Source organism: Anolis sagrei, chromosome 4 (genome assembly GCF_037176765.1).
Source record: "Anolis sagrei isolate rAnoSag1 chromosome 4, rAnoSag1.mat, whole genome shotgun sequence".
Classification (NCBI taxonomy): domain Eukaryota; kingdom Metazoa; phylum Chordata; class Lepidosauria; order Squamata; family Dactyloidae; genus Anolis; species Anolis sagrei.
This window is the reverse complement of record NC_090024.1, coordinates 246708385-246729576: the sequence shown is the minus strand read 5'-3', so window position 1 is coordinate 246729576 and position 21192 is coordinate 246708385. Positions and strand designations below refer to the sequence as shown.

The 21192-nt window shown below is 46.4% G+C and overlaps 1 protein-coding gene and 1 pseudogene across 3 annotated transcripts in view; both read right to left on the bottom strand.

Annotated features, from left to right (window-relative positions):
* The window catches only part of LOC137097028 (zinc finger protein 135-like), a 32695-nt gene that overhangs the window by 9941 nt on the left and 1562 nt on the right, over positions 1-21192 (bottom strand). The window contains exon 1 of one of the 3 annotated variants that reach the window (XM_067468303.1): positions 4106-4199. The exons of 1 other annotated variant lie outside the window; for it this stretch is intronic. The gene's annotated coding sequence lies outside the window, so the exon portion shown is untranslated. Of the gene's footprint in view, positions 1-4105; positions 4200-21192 lie in introns of those variants that run through there. One more of the 3 variants, XM_067468302.1, reaches the window with a different exon arrangement.
* LOC132772916 (zinc finger protein 658B-like) overlaps positions 11237-21192 on the bottom strand; it is an 11518-nt pseudogene continuing 1562 nt past the window's right edge.

The following is a 21192-nucleotide window of genomic DNA, read 5'->3' as shown; positions in this document are numbered from 1 at the left end:
AAAAGAACCAATGAACGAAATCACACCAAATTTGGCAACAAAACGTCTCACTACCCAAGGAGTGACCATCAATCAAAAATTATGATTTTGTCATTTAGGAGTTGTAGTTGCTGGGATTTATAGTTCACCTACAATCAAAGAGCATTCTGAACTCCATCAATGATGAAATTGGCACACAGGCCTCCCATAACCAAGAGAAAATACTACCAGTGTTCGGTAGGCATTGACCTTGAGTTTGGGAGTTGTAGTTCACCTACATCCAGAAAGCAGTGTGGACTCAAAGAATGATGGATCTGGACCAAACTTGGCACGAAATATGAACACAGATGGAGTTTGGGGGAAATAGACCTTGGCATTTGGGAGTTGTAGTTACTGGGATTTATAGTTCACCTACAATCAAAGACCAAAGGAGCCTAGTGTCTAGATCTAGGGAAGTCCTGCTCCCCATGCTCTATTCCGCTTTGGTTAGACCACACCTGAAATATTGTGTCCAATTCTGGGCACCACAATTCAAGAGAGATATTGACAAGCTGGAATGTGTCCAGAGGAGGGCGACTAAAATGATCAAGGGTCTGGAGAACAAGCCCTATGAGGAGCGGCTTAAGGAGCTGGGCATGTTTAGCCTGAAGAAGAGAAGGCTGAGAGGAGACATGATAGCCATGTATAAATATGTGAGAGGAAGCCACAGGGAGGAGGGAGCAGATCAAGGGTCTGGAGAACAAGCCCTATGAGGAGCGGCTTAAGGAGCTGGGCATGTTTAGCCTGAAGAAGAGAAGGCTCAGAGGAGGCATGAGAGCCATGTATAAATATGTGAGAGGAAGCCACAGGGAGGAGGGAGCAGATCAAGGGTCTGGAGAACAAGCCCTATGAGGAGCGGCTTAAGGAGCTGGGCATGTTTAGCCTGAAGAAGAGAAGGCTCAGAGGAGATATGATGAGGGCCAGGTGTAAATACATGAGAGGAAGCCACAGGGAGGAGGGAGCAAGCTTGTTTTCTGCTTCCCTGGAGACTAGGACGCAAGGGAACAATGGCCTCAAACTACAAGAGAGGAGATTCCATCTGAACACAAGGAAGAACTTCCTGACTGTGAGAGCCGTTCAGCAGTGGAACTCTCTGCCCCAGAGTGTGGTGGAGGCTCCTTCTTTGGAAGCTTTTAAACAGAGGCTGGATGGCCATCTGTCAGGGGTGATTTGAATGCAATATTCCTGCTTCTTGGCAGAATGGGGTTGGACTGGATGATAGTCCATGAGGTCTCTTCCAACTCTAGGATTCTATGATTCTGAATGAACCCCACGAATGACAGAACTGGGGCAAACGTCCCACACAGAACCCCAGAAAATACTTAAGGCCATCCAGTCCAACTCCCTTCACCAAGTCAAAAAAACATAATCAAAGCCCTCCTGACAGAGAGTCATCCAGCCATAGGTATAGATAGATAGATATGATTCACACACACAGAGATAATGTATTATAGATTTGAAAGGGACTCCTAAAGATGGACAATCATATGTGGCATGTTCCTGAGTAGGCAAACCAGACAATCTCTATGTCAACACTGTCAAAGAAACATCAAGAAACACTGTTTACCCACAAGCATAAAGACATTACATATATTAGAAACCAGCACTTTCTCATTACTTGATTTTCCAGATCAACAGATTGGGCCACAGCAAGCCGTGGCAGGGGACTGCTAGTTTCTTATAGAAGCCTAGAGTTGGAAGAGACCTCCTGGGCCATCCAGTTCAACCCCATTCTGCCAAGAAGCAGGAAAACTGCATTCAAAAGCACCCCTGACAGATGGCCATCCAGCCTCTGCTTAAAAGCCTCCATAGGGGAATGGGCCTTGGGGGTACTGCTTTGCAGTGGCTCTGGTCCTTCCTCGAGGGTCGCTCCCAGAAGGTGTCACTAGCTGACTCCTGCTTGACCCCACGGCCATTGTACTGTGGAGTCCCGCAGGGTTCAGTTTTGTCCCCTATGTTGTTTAACATATACATGAAGCCGTTGGGAGAGACCATCGGGAGTTTCGGGGTGCGGTGTCATCTGTACGCAGATGATGTCCAACCCTGTTACTCCTTCCCACCTGTCACTAAGGAGGCTGTCCAAGTCCTGAACCGGTGCTTGGCCGCTGTCTCGGACTGGATGAGGGACAACAGATTGAAACTAAATCCAGACAAGACAGAGGTCCTCCTGGTCAGTCGTAAGGCCAAACAGGGCATAGGGTTACAGTCTGTGCTGGACGGGGTCACACTCCCCCTGAAGACGCAGGTTAGCAGCTTGGGGGTAATCCTGGATTCATCACTGAGGCTGGAGCCCCAGGTTTCGGCGGTGACCAGGGGAGCATTTGCACAGCTAAAGCTTGTGTGCCAGCTGCGCCCGTACCTTGGGAAGTCTGACTTGGCCACGGTGGTCCACGCTTTGGTTACATCCTGTTTAGACTACTGCAACGCTCTCTACGTGGGGTTGCCTCTGAAGACTGACCGGAAGGTACATCTAGTCCAACGCTCGGCAGCCAGACTACTAACGGGTGCTGGGTACAGGGAGCACACCACTCCACTGTTACACCAGCTCCACTGGCTGCCAATTAGCTTCCGAGCACAATTCAAAGTGCTGGTGTTAACCTATAAAGCCCTAAACGACTCTGGCCCTGTTTACCTCTCTGAACATATTCTCCCCTATGAACCATCAAGATTATTAAGATCGTCGAGAGAGGTCCTGCTCTCGGTTCCACCGGCCTCTCAAGCGCGCCTGGTGGGGACGAGGGACAGGGACTTCTCGGTGGTGGCCCCTCAACTCTGGAACTCTCTCCCACTGGAGACCAGAACCGCCCCTTCTATCCTGACATTTAGGAAACAGGTGAAAACTTGGTTAGGGAGATAGGCATTCGACGACTGAACCAACACCCTGAGATATGGATGGAGGAGGATGAACACCGATTTTAGTGTGACGACTGACCATTGTAATTATTGATTGTAATGGCTGTTTTAATGTTTTACTGTAATATGTATTATGTTTTATTGATTGTCTGTGATATTATGGTTGGAAACCGGCCTGAGTCCCTCAAGAGAGGTGAGAAGGCCGGTATACAAAACTTTTAAATAAATAAAATAAATAAATAGGAGGTTTGGGGCACTTTGGGGCAGAGAGTTCCACTGCTGAACAGCTCTGTCAGGAAGTTCTTCCCCATGTCCAGGTGGAATCTCCTTTCTTGTAGTTCTTTCCTAGGATGTGTAGGACCAATTAAACCACAGGGAATATATCTTTTCGGTGTCGGGAGCGACTGGAGAGACTGGGACGAGGCAGTGAGGGAGGGGAGGGACGAGGAGGGGCTTCCTGACGATTGAACAGGGAAGTGTGCTGCGGGCTGCGAATCCGGGGGAGCCCCCGCCTCTCTCTCTCTGTCTCTCGGGGGGTTTTGAATCAGAGGCCGGCGGGCCCTCTGCCGGGAGGGCTTGGACCGGGTGTCCCGCCTATTCTTTTCCTTTGGGGGGGGAGCCTTCCTTTGTGTCCTTCCCGGCCTTCCCCCCTGGGCTTCCTCCTCTTGGGGCACTTTGGCCGGCCTTTCTTTCCCGGCGCGGCTCGCTTCGGGTTTTGGCAGCCCTTTCCCTGCCTTGGCCCTCCCCCTCCCCTCCCCCCTTCCTGGAAGGGGCTTGACAGAGGGGTAAAGGGGGGGGGGGAGAGCAGCACTCCTTGGAAGGGCGACCACCCCCACCCCCCGCTTTGTCCTCTTTCCACCGAAGGCTGGGATCCAAGGCACAAAAGGAGCAGAGCAGGAGGGAAGGGAGGGCATTATCGGGGAAGGGGGGGTCCTTCTCGCCTTTGGGGTCCGGAAAAGGGGGGAGAGGGAGAGGGGGGGCTGACCCCCCAGAGCGAGACCAGGAGGGTCTCCGGGACAGGAGAGGAAGGAAGGAAGGAAGGAAGGAAGGAAGGAAGGAAGGAAGGAAGGAAGGAAGGAAGGAAGGAAGGAAAGGAGGAAGGTCGGGGAGCAGGGCGGTGGGGGGCTTCACCGTCGTTGGGATTTTTTTGGGGAGGGTCTTGTCTGCCTCCCTCCTCTTTCCTCTTGGGACCACATGGGCCCTTCCCCCTCCCTCCCTAAAGGCTGCCCCTTACCTCCTACCTCTTTCTTTCCTTCCTTCCTTCCTGCCTTCCTCCTTTCTTGCCAGTCTTTCCTCCCAAGCTCCACGGCTCCCCCACCCCCCGAAGTAATGACGGGTCTCGGAGTGAGTGCCCGGATGCAACCCTGGCCCCTCCCCCAAGGAGGCTCCCTCGGACCCTGAGAGAGGCCCCTCCCCTTCCAGCCTCCCCTCTAAACCCCGCCTTCCTCCCGGCCATCCCATAATAGCCCCCCTTCCAGTCCTGTTAATTGGGGGGGGGGGGTAGGAGGGGTTTCAGGGGGGCTCAAAGGTCAGAGCCCGGCCTGCCTTCCCGCAGGAAAAAGGGAGGGAGGGAGGGAGGGCTGCGAAGGGGAAACCGAGGGAGGAAGCCTCTGGGAAACAATGTCTCCAGGTTTCTTTCTTTCTTTCTTTCTTTCTTTCTTTCTTTCTTTCTTTCCTTCCTTCCTTCCTTCCTTCCTTCCTTCCTTCCTTCCTTCCTTCCTCCCTCCCTCCCTCCCTCCCTCCCTCCCTTCCTTCTTTCTTTCTTTCTTTCCTTCCTTCCTTCTTTTTTTCCATCTTTCTTTCTTTCTTTCCTTCCTTCTTTCCGTCTTTCTTTCTTTCCTTCCTTCTTTCTTTCCGTCTTTCCTTCCTTCTTTCTTTCCGTCTTTCTTTCTTTCCTTCTTTCCTTCCTTCTTTCTTTCCGTCTTTCTTTCCTTTCTTCCTTTCCTTCTTTCTTCCTTTCCTTTTTCTTTCTTTCCTTCTTTCTTTCCTTCCTTCCTTTTTTCTTTCATCTATCTATCTAATCTATCTATATAAATAAAATGTAATGTTCGTTTGTGGGATTATCAGAACTCATAAACCACTGGACGAGTTGACACCAAATTTGGACACAAAACACCTAACAACCCAATGTATGTCCTTCACTCAAAAAGTCATGATTTTGTCATTTGGGACTTGTAGTTGCTGGGATTTATAGTTCACCTACAATCCAAGAGCATTCTGAACTCCACCAATGATAGAATTGGGCCAAACTTGGCACACAGGACATTTATTTTCCAGATCACCAGGTTGGGCCACAGCAATGCCTGGTTTTGCTGGGCTGCAGCTAAACATCAAAAAAACCAAGATTATGGCAACAAGAATGATTGACAACTGGAAAATAGAGGGAGAAAATGTGGAGGCCGTGACAGGGTTTGTATTTCTAGGTGCAAAGATGAGTGCAGATGCAGACTGTGGCCAGGAAATCAGAAGACGCTTCCTTCTTGGGAGGAGAGCAAGGTCCAGTCTCGAGAAAATAGTCAAGAGTAGAGACATCAGACTGGCAACCAAGATCCATTGCCTAGTCAAAGCCATGGTCTTCCCTGTAGTCACCTACGGATGTGAGAGCTGGACCTTAGGGAAGGCTGAGCGAAGGAAGAGAGATGCTTTTGAGCTGTGGTGTTGGAGGAAAGTGCTGAGAGTGCCTTGGACTGCGAGAAGATCCAACCAGTCCATCCTCCAGGAAATAAAGCCCGGCTGCTCACTGGAGGGAAGGAGACTAGAGACAAAGTGGAAGTCCTTTGGCCACGTCATGAGGAGACAGCAAAGCCTAGAGAAGGGAATGACGCTGGGGAAAGTGGAAGGCAAAAGGAAGAGGGGCCGACCAAGGGCAAGATGGATGGGTGGCATCCTTGAAGTGACTGGACTGACCTTGAAGGAGCTGGGGGTGGTGACGGCCAACAGGGAGCTCTGGCGTGGACTGGTCCATGAGGTCACGAAGAGTCGGAGACGACTGAACAAATGAACAACATTCCTCTTCCTTCCTCTTCCTCCCCCATTTCCCTGCCTACTTCCTATTCTCTTTTTGTGTGTATGTATGTATGTATGTATATATATGCTTTACAGTGCCCCAGTATGTGTATATGTGTTTTGTTTGTGTATATATGTATGTGGCTTCGCATATTCATTGTAATGTATTTTTTGGTTTTTGGCTTTTTAAGTCACTTCTGCTGTGTTTTACAATGTTTTTATGAGTGATGGTCACTCATTGGGAAGTTTGCCCCAATTCTTTCATTAGTGGGGTTCAGAATGCACTTTGATTGTAGGTGAACTGTGAATCCCAGTAACTACAACTCCCAAAGATCTATTTCCCCCAAACACCATCTGTGTTCATATTTGGGCATATGGAGTATTCATGCCAAGTTTGGTCCAGATCCATCATTGTTTGAGTCCACTGTGATCTCTGGAAGTAGGTGAACTACAACTCCCAAATTCAAGGTCAATGCCCCCCAAACTCTTTGAGTGTTTCTGTCGGTCATGGGAGTCCTGTGTGCCACGTTGGGTTCAATTCCATCATTGATGGAGTTTAGAATGCTCTCTGATTGAAGGTGAATTGTAAATCCCAGCAACTACAACTCCCAAATGACAAAATCAATTTTTTTGAGTGAAGGGCATACATTGGGTTGTTAGGTGTCTTGTGCCCAAATTTGGTGTCAATTTGTCCAGCGGTTTTTGAGTTCTGTTAATCCCACAAACAAACATTACATATATATATATATATATCACACACAAAGAATAGGAAGAGGGAGGGAAAAGGATGAGAAGGGGCATTTACCTTGAGTTTGGGAGTTGTAGTTCACCTACATCCAGAGAGTACTTTGGACTCAAACAATGATGGACCTGGGCCAAACTTGGCAAAATACCCAATATGCCCAAATGTAAACACTGGTGGAGTTTGGGGGAAAATAGACCTTGACATATGCGAGTTGTAGTTACTGGGATGTATAGTTCACCTACAAGCAAAGAGCATTCTGAATTCCACCAATGATGGAATTGAACTAAATATGGCACACAGAACTCCCACGATGAACAGAAAATACTGGAAGGGTTTGGTGGGCATTGACCTTGGGTTTGGGAGTTGTTTCTTCCAGCAATTTTCACCCCAGCCTTGCATTCCTCAAGCCCCGCACATCCTCGCATGATGTGTTCTGCATACGAGTTAAAAAGGTTGGGTGAGAGGATGCAGCCTTGCCGGACGCCTTTCCCAACCTTGAACCCGTCTCCTGTTCCGTGGTCAGTTCTGACTGTGGCTCCTTGGTCCTTGTACAGATTCCTCAGGAGAGAGGGAAGGGGGCTTGGGATGCCCATCCCACCAAGAACTTGCCACAATTTATTATGATCCACACAGTCAAAAGCTTTAGAAGAGTCAATGAAGCAGAAGTAGATGTTTTTCTGAAACTCCCTGCCTTTCTCCATTCTCCAGCATCCGGATATTGGCAATCTGGTCTCTCGTTCCTCTGCCTTTTCTAAACCCAGCTTGAACATCTGGCCACTCTCGCTCCATGTCTTGCTGGAGTCTTCCTTGCAGGATCTTGAGCATTCCCTTCCTGGCATGATGAGAAATCAGGGCCACTGTACGGAAGTTGGAGCAGCCTTTCGCATTTCCCTTTTTTGGTATGGGGATATAAGTTGATTTTTCCCAGTCTGATGGCCATTCTTGTGTTTTCCATATTTGCTGGCATATGGCATGCATCACCTTGACAGCATCATCTTTCAAGATTTTGAACAGTTCCGCTGGGATCCTGTCGTCTCCTGCTGCCTTGTTGTTAGCAATGCTTCTTAAGGCCCATCCAAGAAAACTAAATGGACCAGTACAACCAGAAAGAGGAATATAATACTATAAATATATATATACACATATACACATACACACATACATACACACTAGCCATCCCCTGCTAGATGGCTTTGCAGTGCCCCAGTATTTTGTTTAATTAGCCTCCCCACACATAGGTGGTACCTAAATTTCCTACTTGACAGATGCAACAGTCTTTTGGGTTGCAAAGGTTGACAACAAGCTACACAATTGGCCGGAAGCTCATTCTGACCCAGGCTGGCTTCAAACTCATGACCTTTTGGTCAGTAGGGGGTTGGACTGGATGGCCCATGAGGTCTCTTCCAACTCTTTGATTCTATGATTCTATGAGTAGTGACCTTAATGCAGCTGACACCCATAAACCTTGAGTAAACAGCTATTCCACCATAGCAAAGAGCATTGCTGTTAGAGCATAGCAACATCTCCTTCAGAGCAGCATATTGCTTCTCCAAACGGTATTCTAAAATCCATACAGTTACACTGTCATGCGTTAGCATGAGTGGCATGCAGTTTGACTCTAGCCCGGTTAACTTTGTGTGTGATGAATTGGCTCATAAAAGAAAAACACATGAGACTTCAGCCGGTTTGTGTGCTTGTCCCTCCCCCAAGGAGTCTCCCTGGTAACCAAGGGCCCTGCCCCTTCCCGCCCCCTCTAAGCCCCACCTCTCCCCTGTTGTGCAAAGCGTGGTTTATGCAAAAGACACACCAGCAAGAGGAAAAAAGGAACAGAAAAAAACTTTACTCTTATCAGCAGAGGCAAAACATAAACTTGCAGTGTTGCATACAAAATCAAACAGTGCAACAAACTTACATTGATATCCTTGTAAGTAATACAGAATAAGGCTTCTTCATCTTCATTCAAATGAGAGCAAAACATAAACCTTGAGTAAATAGCTATTCCACCATAGCAAAGAGCATTGCTGTTAGAGCATAGCAATGTCTCCTTCAGAGCAGCATATTGCTTCTCCAAACGGTATTCTAAAATCCATACAGTTACACTGTCCTGCGTTAGCATGAGTGGCATGCAGTTTGACTCTAGCCCGGTTAACTTTGTGTGTGATGAATTGGCTCATAAAAGAAAAACACATGAGACTTCGACTTAAAGTAGAAAAAGAAATATTGTAGTATTGGCAGCATACAAAAACAAAATAGCAGGATTGCTCTTTCCACAAAAGTAACACAGAATAATATCTTCTGAGAGGAAGTAGAGCGACTAAAATGATCAAGGGTCTGGGGAAAAAGCCCTATGAGGAGCGGCTTAAGGAGCTGGGCATGTTTAGCCTGAAGAAGAGAAGGCTGAGAGGAGATATATATATATATATATATATGTATGTATAAATATGTGAGAGGAAAGGAAGGCTCAAAAGGAAGTCCCGGCAATGACCTCCTCCCAAGCGAAGGGGCAAAGGCACTCAGGGTTGCCGTTCCCACCTGGGAGGGAAGAGGCCAGAGAGGAAGGAGCCCACGGCTTTCGTGCCGTATGCTCTCTACGCCAGGCTTCACGGCTCCCTTTCCCCTTTTGCAGCCTTAAGCAGCATTCAGTGATGTTCATTCTGGATACGATTTGTGTGAGGATTTCTCCCAAATTCTTCTATATTCAAATTATTTTCTAATGTCGATGAATATCCTTGTGGGAGGCTTCTCTCATGTCCCCACTTGAGGAGCTGGAGCTGACAGAGGGAGCTCATCTGCGGTGTCCCCAGATTTGAAACTCTGACCTGACGGTCTTAAGTTCTGCCAGTATTTATTTATCGTGTCATCAGCAACCATTGTATTACAATTCTAACAGAGCAAAACAAACACACAGATTAAAAAGAAAAAGGGAAAAAAACACACAGATTTTTGCAAATTTGGTAGTTGGTTAAATGTCCTTTGACCAGTATCTGGCCACTTGGAATGCCTCTGGTGTTGCCGCAAGAAGGTCCTCCGTTGTGCATGTGGCAGGGCTCAGGGTGCATTGCAGCAGGTGGTCAGTGGTTTGTTCTTCTCCGCACTCGCATGCCGAGGATTCCACCCTGTAGCCCCATTTCTGAAGGTTGGCTCTGCATCTCATGGTGCCAGAGCGCAGTCTGTTCAGTGCCTTCCAAGTCGCTCAGTCCTCTGTGTGCCCAGGGGGGAGTCTCTCATCTGGTATCACCCATGAATTGAGGTGCTGGGTTTGGGCCTGCCACTTTTGGACTCTCGCTTGCTGGGGTGTTCCACCAGTACAAGGGTTTAACCCATTGTGCCACCAGGGGAGATGGTCAATCCTGTCAGGCTAAGGTGCAACTTGACAGAAGTGAAATGCTAGATCCACCAGACACAGCTCTGTAAATCAAGGACTCTGGAGACTTTGGTTACAAAAGAAAACTCAATTTACTAAGCACAGAAAAAACACGTCCATCTACAGCGAGCGACACACAGGAAGAGACAGGAAAACTGAAAGTCAAAACAGAACTTTGCAGCTGTTAATCTTTCTTGCTCCAAGCGGCAACTCCCTAGAACAGTGTTTCTCAACCTGGGAGTTGGGACCCCCATGGGGGGCGTGAGGGGGTGTCAGAGGGGTCACCAAAGACCATCAGAAAACATAGTATTTTCTGTTGGTCATGGGGGTTCTGTGTGGAAAGTTTGGTCCAATTCTGTCGGTGAGGTTCAGAATGCTATTTTATTGAGGGTGAACTATAAATCCCAATAATTACAACTCCCAAATGTCAAGATCTATTTTCTCCAAACTCTACCAGTGTTCACATTTGGGCATATTGAGTATTTGTGCAAGGTTTGATCCAGATCCATCATTTCTTGAGTCCACAGTGTTCTCTGGATGTAGGTGAACTACAACTCCAAAAACTCAAGGTCAATGTCCACCAGACCTTCCCAGTATTTTCTCTTGGTCATGGGAATTCTGTGTGCCATGTTTGATTCAATTCCATCATTGGTGGAGTTCAGAAGGCTCTTTGATTTTAGGTGAACTATAAATCCCAGCAACTCCAGCATTACCAAATGACCAAATCAATCACCCCCAACCTCACCAGTATTCAAATTTGGGAGTATTGGGTATTTGTGCCAAATTTGGTCCGGTGACTGAAAATACATCCTGCATATCAGATATTTAGATTACAATTCCTAACAGCAGCAAAATTACAGTTGTGAAGTAGCAACGAAAATAATATTATGGTTGGGGGTCACCACCACATGAGGACCTGTACGAAGGGGTCGCAGCATTAGGAAGGTTGAGAACCACTGCCCTAGAAGTTCTCAGCAGAAGAGAGTTTATCTTAAGGCCACTTAATCTCAGCCTCAACATAAACATTTCAGTACAGCATTTCCATTCTCAGGGGCATCCATATTTGCTACAGAAGAATTACATTTAAAACTCATACACATAATAAATCCTGACAAATCCTTGAGAAACACTTATGTTTGACTGAGTGAAACTTATTGTTGCACTCCAGGTCGAAAAAAAGCCCTCTGATTTTAAACACTCTTCACAAAGAGTGAAGAAACAAATCTTCTTTTACTGAAGCTTAATAAATAGCCAAAAGAAAGAAATACTTGAAAGAAAATCAGAAGGTTCCAAAAGTAAACAGTCCATAAAAAGTAGTAACACAAAACAATGTCCACACAAGAAATAAAATCCAATCCAAGACCGCATTAATCTAGCCAGGAATCAAGCAGGATGCAAGGACAATCCAAAAGGCTAAAAAAAAACTCCACAGAAACAAGACCCTTTGAACAAGACTTCAATGGCACAAGAACTTGGTTTCCAAACGATGCCTGATCTGACAGGTTTTCCCTTGAAGCAAACTTTATATCCCAAAACTCAGAAATTGTTTTTGTTTCCCCCCACATTTTCCTTTTATCAGACACAGCCTTTTGGAGCGACGTAAATCCTGAGTTTGCTATCGATCCTGGCTGATCCACAGTGCCTATTCTTCATCTCCCTCTCTGGCTGCTCCTTAAAATTCCCAGGTGTCAGATTGTTTTCCAAACCCAAATCTTGAGAGCTCACAGAGAGAGGGAGTGAACTATCATTGCTAGGCCCAGCAGGGATATTCTCATGAGAAACTGCCCTTTGCACTGGGGCCTCTCTGTCATTGTCTGCATGAAAATCATTGACCAAACCATCTCCATCTTGTACCTCAGCCTCAGCACCATGATTTCCCTCATCATTTCCCACATCAGGATCCTGAAACACAAACACAGGCTGATTCCCAACACATGTAATCTTTTCCCCTGAGATGTAATTTTCTCCAAATATCCCGGTTGTTTTTGTGAAAAGATGGAGAGGATTTGGCCTCCCTCATTTCCTGTTTCTGCAGTCCCAACTGCCTATCCATTATACAATTAGTATCCCCTCCTATGAATAATTTTCCCCTCAGTGAACTGTCTCCAGTTTTTTGCTTATTGTTCCCCACATGAAGATGAAGACTTAGAAGGCAGGATCATCACGTTTGCAGAGGACACCAAATTGGGAGGGACTGCCAAGATTCCAGAAGATAGCAGAACTCAAAACAATCTTCACAGATGACAGAGATGATGGGCCAAAACTAACACAACTTCCTGACTGTGAGAGCTGTTCAGCAGTGGGACTCTCTCTCTCTCTGCCCCGGAGGGAGTGTGGTGGAGGTTCGTTCTTCAGAGATTTTGAAACAGAGGCTGGATGGCCATCAGTTGGGGGTGCTTTGATTGTGATTTTTCTGTTTCTTGGCAGAATGGGGTTGGACTGGATGTCCCACCAGGTCTCTTCCAATGCTACGATTCTATGAACTGAAGTAAACTTGCAAGGGGGTTATACTTTATACAGTTTATATTTCAATTAGAAAGCTCCTTTGACATCTTCCTACAGAAAATCCTCTCCTCTTTCCTTTCTCTTCTTTGTAGTATTGCTTCCCATAATCCTTATTAAAGGAGATGCTGACTCTTTCCACAATCCAGGCATGTACAGGCAGTTCCAGAGTTACAAACATCAATTTACAAATGACTCGTAGTTATGAACGGGGTTGAGACAACAGGAAATGAGAGAAATCTACTACTGAAGTTTAATCCTCAGACCTTGTTTCCACACCAAGCCATTTTTTTTCCAAAATTTATTTATTTACTTTACTTGTATACCGCAGTTTCTCAGCCTAACAGGCGACTCAACGCGGTTTACAACAAAGGTACAACAGTCAGCAATATACAATTTAAAACCATAAAAGCATAATACACAATATTGACACAACAATCCAAGTTTCACAGGGACAGAAAGTGAAGTGAAATCTGAACAGGGACATCTAGAGCAAAACTAAAACCAATGGAGTGTTAACCCTTCTGTGTACTATGCAAAATCTATCTATCTATCTATCTATCTATCTATCTATCTATCTATCTACATACATACATACATAACATTTGGATGAAGTTAAATTTAAAATTCAACTTAACAAATCAACAGAACCTATCTTGTTAGTAACTTGGAGACTGCCTGAATAGAGTTTCCCCCCAGTGTGAATTCTTTGATGTGAACGTAGATTTCCACTCCGAGTAAAGCTCTTTCCACACTCCAGGCATTTATAGGGTTTCTCTCCAGTGTGAGTTCTTTGGTGTGTATGTAGATCTCCATTGTAAGTGAAGCTCTTTCCACATTCCTGACATGTGTAGGGTTTCTCCCCAGTGTGGATTCTATGATGTTTACGTAGATCTCCATTCTGCAAGAAACTCTTTCCACATTCCTGACACGTGTAGGGTTTCTCCCCAGTGTGGGTTCTCTGATGTGAATGCAGATTTCCACAATGTGAGAAACTCTTTCCACACTCTAGGCATTTATAGGGTTTCTCCCCAGTGTGAGTTCTTTGGTGTTTATGTAGATCTCCATTGTAAGTGAAGCTCTTTCCACATTCCAGGCACTTATAGGATTTCTCCCCAGTGTGGGTTCTATAATGTTTGCACAGATCTCCATTCTGAAAGAAACACTTTCCACACTCCAGGCACTTATAGGGTTTCTCCCCAGTATGGGTTCTCTGATGTGAATGCAGATTTCCTTTCTGTGAGAAACTCTTTCCACACTCGAGGCATTTATAGGGTTTCTCCCCAGTGTGGGTTCTCTGATGTGAATGCAGATTTCCCTTCTGTGAGAAACTCTTTCCACACTCCAGGCATTTATACAATTTCTCACCAGTGTGAGTTCTTTGATGATTACGTAGACTTTCACTGTGAGTGAAGCTCTTTCCACACTCCAGGCATTCATAGGGTTTTTCCCCTGTGTGTGTTCTTTGATGTGAACGTAGTTTTCCACTATTTGCAAAATTCTTTCCACATTCCTGGCATTTATAGGGTTTCTCCCCAGTGTGAGTTCTGTTATGCCCACGTAGACTTCCACTGTCAGTGAAGCTCTTTCCGCAATCCAGACATTTATATGGTTTCTCCCCAGTGTGAATCCTTCGATGTGTCTGTAAATTTCCACTCTTAGTGAATCTCTTTCCACACTCTGGACATTCATAGGGTTTCTCCCCAGTGTGAATTCTTTTGTGTGAATGTAAACCTTCACTATGCACAAAGCTTTTTCCACACTCCGTGCATTTATAGGGTTTCTCCCCAGTGTGAGTTCTTTGATGTGAACGTAGACCATGACTGTGAGTGAAGCTCTTTCCACATTCCTGGCATTTATAGGATTTCTCCCCAGTGTGAACTCTTTGATGTGTACGTAGATGTCCACTCCGAGCAAAGCTCTTTCCACACTCCAAGCATTTATAGGGTTTCTCCCCAGTGTGTGTTCTATAATGCCTACGTAGACTTCCACTGTCAGTGAAGCTCTTTCCGCAATCTAGGCATTTAAATGGTTTCTCCCCAGTGTGAGTTCTTCGATGTATATGGAAACTTGCACCGTGAGTGAAGCTCTTGCCACATTCCAGGCACTGAAAGGGTTTCTCCCCAGTGTGGGTTCTGTGATGACTACGTAGACTTCCATTTTCAGCAAAGGTCTTTCCACAATCCAGGCATTTAAAGGGTTTATCCCCAGTGTGAATTCTTTGATGTGAACGTAGATTCGCACCGTGAGTAAAGCTCTTTCCGCATTCCAGGCATGTATAGGGTTTCTCCCCAGTGTGAATTCTCTGGTGTGAATGAAAATATCCACTCTGTGAGAAGCTCTTCCCACATTCCAGACATGTGTAGGGTCTCTTGCCAGTGTGAGTTCTTTCATGTAACTGCAGAGATCTCTTCTGACTAAAACTCTTTCCACATTCAGTACATTTATATTCTTTCTTCTCCATTTTGGTAGAGATATTTACTTTAAGATGCAAGATAGACACTGCACTCTTTGAGTGAGCTGAAGCATTCAGCCGGATCGGCACCTTTGGAGCATTTCTTCTTCCGATATGACTGGTTTCCTTGCTGCACTTTTGAATTCCAAATTCTTCAATATCCACTAGAGGTTGAATGGTTTCTCATCAAGACAAATGTGGATCCGTAGAATGTTCCTTTCCCTGGTGAAGAAAGAAGAAATAAAAGATAAGAGATGAAAGCCAGAAACCTTCTCCCGATTTCCCTTCATAGGTCATGTTGCAAATGGGAATATTAAGAAATGCAGTTGTGAAGGACCTCAAGGGCGCACACAGAAGACAACAAAGGTGTGGGGTTTCTGGGCTGATACAATGGCAGCATGTTGCACTCCAGATCAGGAATCTGGAGTGCAACAGAAAGCTTGCAAAAACCCAAAGCAGTAATGTCCAGAAAACTCTCAATAGAAATCCATGAACAGATTAGCCCTGGCTAATTCTCACGTGAAGCCAGGAATTCCCTTGGAGACCAGACCACTGGAAACTGGAAAACCCAAGAGGTTTGTACTTAACACTAAACGATGCTTGGTCTGAGGAAATCCCTCTCACAGCCACTCTTAAATGCCAGAAACTGATTCCGGCTAACTCTAATCTTTGGTTTCAGTTGCTGAATTCTCTCAGACCTACGTAAACATTGGGCCTCCCTGCGGTTCTGGCTTATATCCAAGCTGCGGCTGTTATCATTGACCCGACCAGGTGTCAAGTTTCTTGCAAGCTCAGGCCAGAAGGAGAAGGGAGTGAATTTTCTTCCCTCAATCTGACAGAAACTTTCTCATGAGAACTTGGCTTTTCCCTTGAAGCCTCTAAATCAAAGCCTGTAGGATTTTTACTGACCAAAGTGTCTCCATCTTGACCCTCGTCCTGATTGATACACTTCAGCCTCACTATCCAAACTGGGCCCTTCAACATTTACATCAACATTATCAACATTAGGCAAAACAATCAGAGATTCAGGCTCAGGTTCACACACAGGCTGACTCCCAACACCGCATGAAGCTTTCCTAGTGATGAATCATAGAATCCTAGAGTTGGAAGAGACCTCATGGGCCATCCAGTCCAACCCCATTCTGCCAAGAAGCAGGAATATTGCATTCATATCACCCCTGACAGATGGCCATCCAGCCTCTGTTTAAAAGCTTCCAAAGAAGGAGCCTCCACCACACTCCGGGGCAGAGAGTTCCACTGCTGAACGGCTCTCACAGTCAGAAAGTTCTTCCTCGTGTTCAGATGGAATCTCCTCTCTTGCAGTTTGAAGCCATTGTTCCATTGCGTCCAGGGAAGCAGAAAACAAGCTTGCCCCCTCCTCCTCCCTGTGGCTTCCTCTCACATATTTATACATGGCTATCATATCTCCTCTCATCCTTCCCTTCTTCAGGCTAAACATGCCCAGCTCCTTAAGCCGCTCCTCATATTAAGAAATGCAGTTGTGAAGGACCTCAAGGGCGCACACAGAAGACAACCAAGGTGTGGGGTTTCTGGGCTGATAAAATGGCAGTGTGAAGCTTTCCTAGTGATGAGGAACAAGGGAGAGAGCAGGTTGCGATGATCACAGTTGTTGTTATAACACCAGTGTGAGAAAGTGTTTCCTTTGTAGGGGAAACCTCTAGGCTGAATTATTTGTATCTCAACCCCCCACTTTGACATCTGAGAAGGGTCTCGAATCGGAACCTCAATGTGGACAAGTTGGACTGACAGAGACTACATCAAGCAGGATTGCGTCTGCCAGCTCAAAGAATGGACAACAAAAGCTTAGCTTTCTGCAAGGATTTTTGAAAATATTAATGCAGGGGTGATTTGAATGCAATATTCCTGCTTCTTGGCAGAATGGGGTTGGACTAGATGGCCCATGAGGTCTCTTCCAGCTCTAGGATTCTATGATTCTATGAAATAACAAGGTTTATCTTTTGGGGGAACATTACATTTCTTCTCCCATAGAACTTCTGGAGTTTGTGTTGCGGTAAGTCAGAGCAGGACCAAGTGTGTGTGAACAAAAACCTTGTGGTGTTAATTGTCTTATACAGCTGGGAGAGTAGGTCAACGAGCAAGATCGAACCACACCCAATGGTGTATATTTGTATGGGTTTTTACAGTGTGGGTGGTAAGTGGTCGTAGGTGGGTTGGATGGTGGAGAGCGACTCTGAAGGAGGCTATGGTGAAATAGTCATTCATGCAAGGTTTATTTTTGCTCTCTCATTTGATGTGAAAGAAGTTGCCTTATTTTGTGGACCATGTAAGTTTCTTGCATTGTTTGATTGTTGTGTGCATTGCAAGTCTTTTGTTTTCATCTCTGCTAAGTAAAGATTTTTCTGTTTCATTTTTACTCTGGTCTGTGAGTCTTCTTGCATTTGGACTTTGGGCAATGGGTAAAATTTGCCGCTGTGCGACAGTTTGTGATACAAAGGAAGGGTGGAACTATAAGTCAAACATGCATTCATTAGGAGAGCTGACTTTAGGAAATGTAAGGAAAATGTATTGTCAAAGGCTTTCGTGGCTGGAATCACGGAGTTGTAGGTTTTTTGGGCTATATGGCCATGTTCTAGAGCAGTGGTTCTCAAGCTGGGGTCCCCAGATGTTTTTGGTCTACAACTCCCAGAAATCCCAGCCAGTTTACCAGCTGTTAGGATTCCTGGGAGTCCAAGGCCAAAACACAAGGGGACCCCAGCTTGAGAACCACTGTTCTAGGAGCATTCTCTCCTGACGTTTGATTGCATCTATGGCAAGCATCCTCAGAGGTTGTGAGGTCTCACCCCAGACGTTTTTGGTCTACAACTCCCAGGCATCCCAGCTAGTTTACCAGCTGTTAGGATTTCTGGGAGTCCAAGGCCAAAACATAAGGGGACCCCAGCTTGAGAACCACTGTTCTAGAGGCATTCTCTCCTGACGTTTTGATTGCATCTATGGCAAGCATCCTCAGAGGTCTCACCCCAGGTGTTTTTGGCCTACAACTCTCAGGCATCCCAGCCAGTTTACCAGCTGTTAGGATTTCTGGGAGTCCAAGGCCAAAACATAAGGGGACCCCAGCTTGAGAACCACTGTTCTAGAGGCATTCTCTCCTGACGTTTTGATTGCATCTATGGCAAGCATCCTCAGAGGTCTCACCCCAGGTGTTTTTGGCCTACAACTCTCAGGCATCCCAGCCAGTTTACCAGCTGTTAGGATTTCTGGGAGTCCAAGGCCAAAACATAAGGGGACCCCAGCTTGAGAACCACTGTTCTAGAGGCATTCTCTCCTGACGTTTTGATTGCATCTATGGCATGCATCCTCAGAGGTTGTGAGGTCTCACCCCAGGTGTTTTGGTCTACAACTCCCAGAAATCCCAGCCAGTTTACCAGCTGTTAGGATTTCTGGGAGTCCAAGGCCAAAACATAAGGGGACCCCAGCTTGAGAACCACTGTTCTAGGGGCATTCTCTCCTGACGTTTTGATTGCATCTATGGCAAGCATCCTCAGAGGTTGTGAGGTCTCACCCCAGGTGTTTTTGGCCTACAACTCCCAGAAATCCCAGCCAGTTTACCAGCTGTTAGGATTTCTGGGAGTCCAAGGCCAAAACATAAGGGGACCCCAGCTTGAGAACCACTGTTCTAGGGGCATTCTCTCCTGACGTTTTGATTGCATCTATGGCAAGCATCCTCAGAGGTCTCACCCCAGGTGTTTTTGGCCTACAACTCTCAGGCATCCCAGCCAGTTTACCAGCTGTTAGGATTTCTGGGAGTCCAAGGCCAAAACATAAGGGGACCCCAGCTTGAGAACCACTGTTCTAGAGGCATTCTCTCCTGACGTTTTGATTGCATCTATGGCATGCATCCTCAGAGGTTGTGAGGTCTCACCCCAGGTGTTTTGGTCTACAACTCCCAGAAATCCCAGCCAGTTTACCAGCTGTTAGGATTTCTGGGAGTCCAAGGCCAAAACATAAGGGGACCCCAGCTTGAGAACCACTGTTCTAGGGGCATTCTCTCCTGACGTTTTGATTGCATCTATGGCAAGCATCCTCAGAGGTTGTGAGGTCTCACCCCAGGTGTTTTTGGCCTACAACTCCCAGAAATCCCAGCCAGTTTACCAGCTGTTAGGATTTCTGGGAGTCCAAGGCCAAAACATAAGGGGACCCCAGCTTGAGAACCACTGTTCTAGGGGCATTCTCTCCTGACGTTTTGATTGCATCTATGGCAAGCATCCTCAGAGGTCTCACCCCAGGTGTTTTTGGCCTACAACTCTCAGGCATCCCAGCCAGTTTACCAGCTGTTAGGATTTCTGGGAGTCCAAGGCCAAAACATAAGGGGACCCCAGCTTGAGAACCACTGTTCTAGAGGCATTCTCTCCTGACGTTTTGATTGCATCTATGGCATGCATCCTCAGAGGTTGTGAGGTCTCACCCCAGGTGTTTTGGTCTACAACTCCCAGAAATCCCAGCCAGTTTACCAGCTGTTAGGATTTCTGGGAGTCCAAGGCCAAAACATAAGGGGACCCCAGCTTGAGAACCACTGTTCTAGGGGCATTCTCTCCTGACGTTTTGATTGCATCTATGGCAAGCATCCTCAGAGGTTGTGAGGTCTCACCCCAGGTGTTTTTGGCCTACAACTCCCAGAAATCCCAGCCAGTTTACCAGCTGTTAGGATTTCTGGGAGTCCAAGGCCAAAACATAAGGGGACCCCAGCTTGAGAACCACTCTTCTAGGGGCATTCTCTCCTGACGTTTTGATTGCATCTATGGCAAGCATCCTCAGAGGTTGTGAGGTCTCACCCCAGATGTTTTTGGCCTACAACTCTCAGGCATCCCAGCCAGTTTACCAGCTGTTAGGATTACTTGGAGTCCAAGGCCAAAACATCAGGGGATCCACAGGTTGAGAACTGCCACTCTAGGAGATATTTAGCTGGGAGAACAGAAGGTAGGGAGGGAACATGAGAACCATGTTTCCAGATTTCAAAGGGTCTCCCATTGAGGAGTAGGAGGGAGGGGAAAACTGACTTTCTGCTGCTCTTGAGACCAGGGCACAAGAAGATGAGGAAGATCTTCCTGAGAGTAAAAGCTGTGGGAGAGTGGCCTAGGATGCCTTGAGTGTGGTGGTGTCTCCTTCTCTGGAGGCTTTTCCACAGAGGCTGTCTATTGGGTGTGCTTTGATTGTGCCTTCTTGCATGGCAGGGGGTTGGACCGGGTGGCCCTTGGGGGTCTCTTCCAGCTCTAGGATTCTAGATTAGGAGGAGGCCATACGGGGTCTCCTGGATACACTTTTTCCCTCCCGTCCACCATCTCATCCTGACCAAGACCAACCCTTTTGGGATCCAGACGTTTCCCTTCTTTACTTCACTTTCTCACAAGGAATTCAATGTGCAGATTTGACAAATATGAATTTAATATGATGTGTAGGAATGAATGGAAGGATTGATGTATTTTGGAAACACCACTAAAAGACCAGGCACGCAATGACTAACTACCTGCTTGCTGCTTTGGGATTAAAACCTGTTAATGAGATCTGAAGAGTAAACTCTGATAAGAATTGGGACAGTGATAACAGAAATGTCTGCAACATTCCTTATGTTAAGAAGGAAGTCAATGTAAGTTACAAGCTGGTTAGATGCAGGGAATGATGCCGTGGATGGAGTGTGTCTGGATTTCAGGAAGGCCTTCTTCGACAAGGTCCCCCATGACCTTCTGGCAAGGAAACTAGTCCAATGTGGGCGAGGCACAACTACGGTGAGGTGGATCTGGAATTGGTTAAATGGACAAACCCAGAGGGTGATTCTCCTCAAGGCTTCCTCCTCTTCATCCTGGAAGATCTTAAGCTTCGAGATGGGATGTAGAGGGAGATCCGTTCGGACAAATACACTGGGCTGGAACCGTATAGGGTTTTGTAGGTCAAACCAGCACTTTGAATTGTGCTCGGAATTGGATCGGCAGAACCCCCGTGACCAACAGACAATACTTAAGGCCATCCAGTCCAACTCTCTTCACCAGGACAAGAAAATGTAATCAGAGCCCTCCTGACAAAGCCATCCAGCCATAGATATAGATAAGATAGATATGATTCTCACACAGATATAGTATCCTAGATTTGGGCATTGACCTTGAGTTTGGGAATTGTGGTTCACCTCCATCCAGAGAGCACTGTGGACTCAAACAATGATGGATCTGGACCAAACCCCCAGGTTGAGAAACACTGCTGTATACTATCTGCTCTTTG